A 7,378-nucleotide genomic window follows, 5' to 3' on the forward strand; every position below is an offset into this window, starting at 1 on the left:
AGAGACTTAAGGATGGCGACATATGTGGAATGCAAAATCCATCCTCCTCTGTTAGCATTAACCAGTGTGGCTGGTCTTGGCTACTTTATGGTTTCTTCTTTTTCCCTACCCTTAATCCCCTTCCCTGACCCCCCCATCCCCCCTATCTATTTCACCCCCTAACACCAGATAGGAGAGAAACAATGATGGAGGATAAAGAGTTCCTTTGGTCTAGTTTCTTTCCTTGTACTGGACCCCCCCAACATGAGTCAAACAGACTCTGATGGGGAAGCAAGGATTAAAAATAGGAAAGGCAGAAGGAAGATACAAAGCCAAGAGTTAGATTTGAGAGAACTGCTGGTTAACACTGCTGCTGCAGCCAGCAGCACCCACCAGCCTTGAGTTTATATATTTATTTATTTGGTTATTTGGTTTTTTGAGACAGGGTTTCTCTGTATAGCCCTGGCTGTCCTGGAACTCACTTTGTAGACCAGGCTGGCCTGGAAGTCAGAAATCCGCCTGTCTCTGCCTCCCGAGTGCTAGGATTAGAGGCGAGTTCATTTTCCATAGTCTTTTTATACCCCACAGTACTGTGGAAAGCAAAGCCACAAGCTAACAGAAACAATTTCCTGAAATATACACAGAGTGTCTGTTCTTATCCAGAGGCACCTCTCTTGAGCCTCAGGTGCACCTCCTCTTACAGTTCCATGCCTCATCAGGCTGGGAAATCTGCCAGCAGACCCTGACCCATCTGGACTGCCTGGGTCCAAACAAAGAATAGGGTCAGTTCTAAGGCATAAATAAAGTAGAAATGTAAGAAAAAAAAGGCATAAACAAAGATCCCTTGTTCACTGTATTTAGGGTCTTATCAGGATGATGAAAATATGACAAGATATGAGGAACACATTCCTCAGTTGTACCTTTTTTTGAGCTTACTTCCTTGTCCTAGCCCAATGTCAAATATTCTTGCCATTTTCCCTAGAAGCAGTACCAAGAGCTCTCCACATATGGGAGAGTAGAAGATTTGAATAAAATACAAATTTACCATACTAGGGCTCTGTCTGCCCCTAGGGTGGGCTGGAAGGGGAGAGCTGGGAAGGCCTGTGCTGTCTGAGTCCCTTCATCTCTACTCCTCCAGTAGGAGAGCCGCTACTGTCCTCTGGACAGCCTGGCAATCAGGAGGAGCAGCAGTGGGAGGAGCTTGCAGGTTCTTTCCAGGTTCTCCTCTGATGCAGTTCACCAGAGAGCTGTGAGGGAGATCTCAGGCCATGCCATCGTGGGTGTGGCAGCCATCAGGAAGAACAGGTTGGCTAAACAATCTGATTGGACTGTGATGGACTGGGAACCAGAGTGTGGTTCTTTTGGTACATGTGGTGTCCTGGGCAAAGGGCCTTGGCCTCTGAGCCTGCCTGAGTGTGGATTCCCTGGTGGGGAGGATGCCTTACAGTTCCTCTGGCCATAGGAAGCTGTGTTGCTTCAAATATCACTGCCCAGTGTGTGCACACACAAGCATTGCTTTTGGTGTGCAGAAGATAAATTTCAAAACTGAAAATCTGGTTTGTAGAAGTTCTGAACATTGCACTGCAAATTCAGTTTTGTGTGATATATTTTAAAAATAGTTTAGAAACTGGTAGAGAAGAGGTTATGGGGGCCATCCTTCAGCAGTATCTGATTAAAATCCTGTTACCNCTCCACTGTCACCAGTCACAAGGAATGGAGTGATTCAGGGAAACTCAGTTCCAGGGTCCCAAAGGAGTTTCTGAGATGCAGAGGTTTCTCAAATGTACATGGTGGTGTGCTGGTGTGTAGGACAGATTCTACATCATATGCTATAATCCACATGGCAGGAAGCAGACATTGAATTATTCTTCAACTTTGGTTTTTGTGTGGGCTCAGTGGGGCTGGTTTTGTGTGAGATCTCAAGGGGGCATTAGGTGCTGCAGAGCCATAGACCAGCTTTCTGATCACCTCCATGCAGAGAGAGCTCTAGAGCCTCTGTTTGGAAGTGAGGTCAGTAGTGGCTGGAAGGTCAGAAATGCACTGGTTAGGTACATACAGTTTGAGTTGTTTTTGTGGAGTTGTGAAGTCTGTTCATTCCATTTACATACGCGTGCAATCATGGGTAATATTAGTCATGTGCACATTTTTCCTGGCTGAGTTTCCTTAGATCTTTTAATTGAAACTTTACTATAATTTGGGGCTCATTTTCCTGGCCTTTTTCTCTACATTTCATTGTTTTTTCACGAATGTTGTAAAGATTTTGATTGTTATAGCTCTGTGATAAGTACGGATGGAATTTACATTGTGCCAAAATGTGTACTATTTCTTCATAATCCTAATGACAATTTTGAGGTTTTTTTCACATGGCAAATAGCTTGTAATCAGCTTTCCTCTTAGGAGTTTTTGTTAGATTATTTTGAATTTAGGCTGCAAATTAAACCTACCCAACATCCCCCCCACCTTTTAAAAAACATCACTATAATGGTGTTGTTTACAGTTGTAAGTGTGTGACATTAAAGCTGATGTGAAATTATGTATTAGGGTATAGAAAGAGGACTTTAGCATAGACTTTAGTGACACCAAATACATTACTAGAGTCACATAAATGATATCTCACTAAGTATAACTTAATTGAGAAAACGAAGAGAGTGTAAATATGACATCGTGCAGAATTGAACCCCGAATATGAATGTGGCACATGACTGTGTATTAGGAATAAATTCTGATAGCAGTAGGTTGGTATTTTCCATAGATATCAACTAAAATTAGTTAAGACCACGTTGTGTTATACTTGATATAAAATTGTAAATATTTAATATATATATTCTGATACATTTGGATATAATACCTACACCTAAGCAACCCCGTTCTACTAAGGTCACATAAAAGTGACAGAATTGCCATGGATCCCAACAGTCTTCTCAGTGTAGTTTCCATGCACTTGAGATTAGTTTTAAGAAGAAGCAGAATTCTCACGTTCACTGCAGTTGTATTACGGTAGCCTACATATGAGAATTACCTCAGTGCCCATTTGTTGAGGACAAGCTGACCGCTTCAAGGGGAAGTTGTGCTAAAAGGATGAAGACAATAGCAGTGGTTAAAGGACTAAGTACTTGTAAAAACTCTCACAGTCGCTCGGTATTGGTCTTAAAAACCGGCATGTAATTAAGCTTAAGCATTGTCAACTCATTTCTTTTTCCATATAATTGTAATCTTTAGTGTTCTCTTATGGATATGAAAAGTTGAACCATCTTGTCTACCTTGCATGTGGGAATGGAAAATGAAGGGTGACCATTCAGCTCAGTCAGTCAACAGGATCTCAAGGGAGAGCAAGGATTGAAAAGAAGAAGACAATTAGACAACACTATAACATGACTCCAGCCAGTGCTGAGGCTGAAGCNGTTCTATTTTTCTCAAGCCTGATCTTATACCATTTTAAGTACATGCCAGTAATAAGGTCAGTTCTAGATGAAGGAACTGAGAAGACAGTAAACAAAGTCCAGGGATGGCTGTCTTTAGGGGCTTAGCAGGATGACCAAGATAAAAGGAAAGCCACACATTCCTTGGCTGAGTTTGCCTTGCTTGAGCTTTGTATTAGCCCAAATGTTAATATTATTTTCTGAGCCTACTTCCATATCTGAGCTCAATGTCCAATTCCTGCCAAATTCCTACAGAAGGGCAGAAAGCACAGAATCTAGCTGAAGAAATCTCTTGCAAAGAGTTTTTCTAATGTTTATTTAGATCATTATGTGGAGAAGACAAATGAAATATCAAGCTTTCTGTAGCAAGAGTTGTTGTACATGGAAAGCAAATGTGGTATTGTAGTATACTGGAAAAAAGCAGAAAATGGCTTTATTTGGAAGGCATGAGTGCTTTCTGCCAATGAGCCATACTGCATGAAAAAGTGAAAATGAGTTTAAGAAACAGACTGACTGTTTTGTTTGAATTTAAATACTGATGATAAATTACAATTCAACACACATGCAATAGTATTAAATAACTGAATCATTGATTTGTTTTCTCTGCATTAAGTCACATATCTTAGATTGCAACACTTTCATGTTTGCTTTGGAGAATGTGTTTAAACATTTAACATTTTTATACGTTGGTTTATTCTTAATGCATAATATAATTGTTGTAGCAATTTTGTACAACATCACGTGCTTATTTTCATTGAATATTATTTAAACATTAGTTTTTCTTGAAAACAATGAAGAGTATCTGTTTGGAATGAAATGAGAAACATTGTAATTCCACATTCCAAACTAATGAAAGCTAACACAAAAAAATGACTGCTTTTGTTTCCTACGTGATATATATTTCACATTACTGAGAGCAGCTCTCCATGCTCAGCCAGCTGCTCGTCCCGAATGTGGACAGTGACTGTGGGTTAACCACTTCCCAATTTCAGAGCTGGCCTGAACTCCCCTCACATACACACCATCAGTGTTCAGGGCATCTCTCATAGTACCATTGAACCCTACTTAGTCACAGGATTGAACCAGCAACATGGCATCCAGAAGAACACGGCACCTAGTCTGACCGGCAGGTCTGCCTGGAGGCCCTGACTAGCCAGTGAGTCTTGAGTGACAGGAGCACCTCCCTTAGAAATAGAAAAAACACAGCATAGTGCTTCCGTTCCCAGGTTTCCAGTCCAGGTCCAGACCTTTTCCATATATGCAGAGATTAGCATTTCAGTACTACTTATGATTATCCTCCAAATAGCCTCCCCACCTGTCTTCCCACCTAGTCCTGAAGAGAACCCACTACTCCAGCTTTCTCTGCTCAGCTGCCTGTGCCTGCCATGAGTACCCAGTGACCCTATGCTCGCCATGCCTCAAAGACTGCCTGAGCTCCCCTCACAGCACTCAACAGGCACTTCTTCTTCCTCCTGGAATCAAGGTAGACAGCTTGCANAGCACATTACTCAACTTCAGTGGAGTTATTAATCTGTCCCACAGAAGAAGGGTGCCCAGAATATTAACAATTACAGAGAGGTTTTAGGAAACAAGATTTTGTTTTGTGCCTTCATTCTGGGTTCAGGTAAACTACAGCTGCTTTTCACCTGGCAGGTATGAGACACGCTGGGAGAAAAGAGGGAGACAGGACAAACACTGTGGAGCACTATGGTTAGCTGGCACATCTTCCTCAGTGGGAAGGTGGAAAAACAAAAACTTGTGCACACGCACAGCTATATTAGTAAACATTCTCTTGATGACCAGATCTGATAGAATATACTTGAATATCTCACAGTCTAGCAGTGGCTGTCTACCAATGGAAAGTTGAAGAATCCAGTGTGGTTAAGTAAATGTGGATGGAGGTTTCAGCCTCCAGTATATACCAGAGTTTCAATGAAGTTGATTTTTAATGCCAGAAAAAAAAGGGGGGGTGGGGAGAGAGAGAGAGAGAGAGAGAGAGAGAGAGAGAGAGAGAGAGAGAGAGAGGATATCAGAAGAACTTGCTAGCCACACGTAAGGTAAGTAGACACAGGGAACGAGCGACCATCTTCAATGTCCTTTATTATGTAGGCTGTGGATCTCTGCATCTGTTTCAGTCAGGCGCTGCATGGAGACTCTCAGAAGACAAGTATGCTAAGCTACTGTCTGCAAGTACAACAAAGTATCCTTAGTAATATCAGGGATTGGTTCTTGTCCAGTGGGATTGGTCTCAAGTTAGGCAGGGTATAGCTGACCATTCCCTCAGCCTCTGCTCCATCTTTGTGCCTGCATTTCTTGTAGACAGGACAAGTTTTGGGTGGAAAGGTTTTTGATTCNGTTCTTATCCTTATCTCTCCTCTGGGGTTCTTGGCTGGCTGCAGGATGAAGCCTCCTCAGGGTCCATATCTCACTGATTTGCATCTCAGCTAAGATCACCCCCATAGACTCCTTGATGCCCGTTCATTCCTTCTCTCTGGTACATCCTAAGGATGGCCCCCATGCCCTGCCAGCTGCAGATTTCAATTCATATTCCTGGCCCTCTCTTTTCTCTCACCACACCTGTTCCTGATATCTCCCCATTCCCCTTTCTTATCTGGCCTCCCATCCAGTTCTCTCTCTTCTATCTGCCTCCTATGACTGTTTTATTCCACCTTCTGAGTAAGATTCAACCATGCTCATTTGGGCCTTCCTTCTTGTTTAGCTTCTGAGGGTCAATGGAGTATAGTGTAAATATCCTCTATTTTATGGTTAATGTTCACTTGTAAGTCAGAGCACATGCCCTTGTGAGTATATGTCTAAAAAGGTACCCTAAGTGTAATACTTCCTCCTGTTAAGTCTTAAATTTATGGAAGAATTAGGCAAAGCAGTCCCAGGAAGGAACCTTAAATAAAACCTGCTGTGACTGTGGTCCAAGCAAGGCAGGGTCCATCAACTTAGAAAGCAAACTTGACAGGGTCACCTATGTTATGCTGCTTCTGAAAGATGAAAGATGAAAATTCAAGGTCATGGATTCTTCCTCTATGGTTTCTGTTTAGCACTATTCCAGCCATCTTTTGGCAGAGTCAGACCTCCAGTGAAGACTCTGAGAATTCATTGCATTGAAGTTGTGAGGATGATGCTTGAATTGCATTTTGCGACCACAATGTATTGAGATACCTAAAGTATTGAGAAATCTGCTGTGGAGAGATGCATACAGGGAGAGGAAGTACCGAAACTGAGAGATGTATGAGAAGTTACAGAATAGGGTCAGGGCTATCTAAGCCTTTAGAAAGTGAATTGCAGGGCTTGTGAGATGGCTCAGTGGTTGAGAGCACTGATTTCTCTTCTGGAGGTCCTGGTTCAAATCCCAGCAACCACATGGTGGCTCACAAACCTCTGTACTGTGATCAGATGGCATCGTCTCATGTGTCTGAAGACAGCTATAGTGTACTTATGCATAATAAATAAATAAATCTTAAAAAAAAGAAAGTGAAGTCCAATGTGTTCGAGACGATGCTATAGGATTTGGTATTTGCCTTGCTGTTTTTCTTGCCTTGGACCAATCTTTTTTGCCTCTGTGCACATTGCTATCTATCAAAATGATAAGGGGTATTCTGTGCCATTGTATGTTGGAAAGATATAACTTTCTTCCTGATTTTATATTATGTGGCTGTCAGGATATTGCCTTGAGTGTCAGAAGAGATTTTAGACATTTGAACAATGTATGAGCTCCTGCTGACTCTTAGTATCACTCTAGACTGAATGCATTTTCATCACAGAATAAACATGAGCCTGTATTGACCAGGGGCAGAATACAGTTGATTTAAACAAAAAGCTTCTAAATAGGATGATGTCTTTGAACACTTGTCTCTCCTGCCTGGCTTTCTTTGTAGAGCTTGTGGAAGCTCTTGTAGGAGGATCCTTTCCAGATTCCTTTTGGAGGAGATGATAGTGTATATAGACTGAATAAATTTCTTCCTTCC

This window comes from Mus pahari, unplaced genomic scaffold (assembly GCF_900095145.1).
Source record: "Mus pahari unplaced genomic scaffold, PAHARI_EIJ_v1.1 scaffold_8128_1, whole genome shotgun sequence".
Classification (NCBI taxonomy): Eukaryota; Metazoa; Chordata; class Mammalia; order Rodentia; family Muridae; genus Mus; species Mus pahari.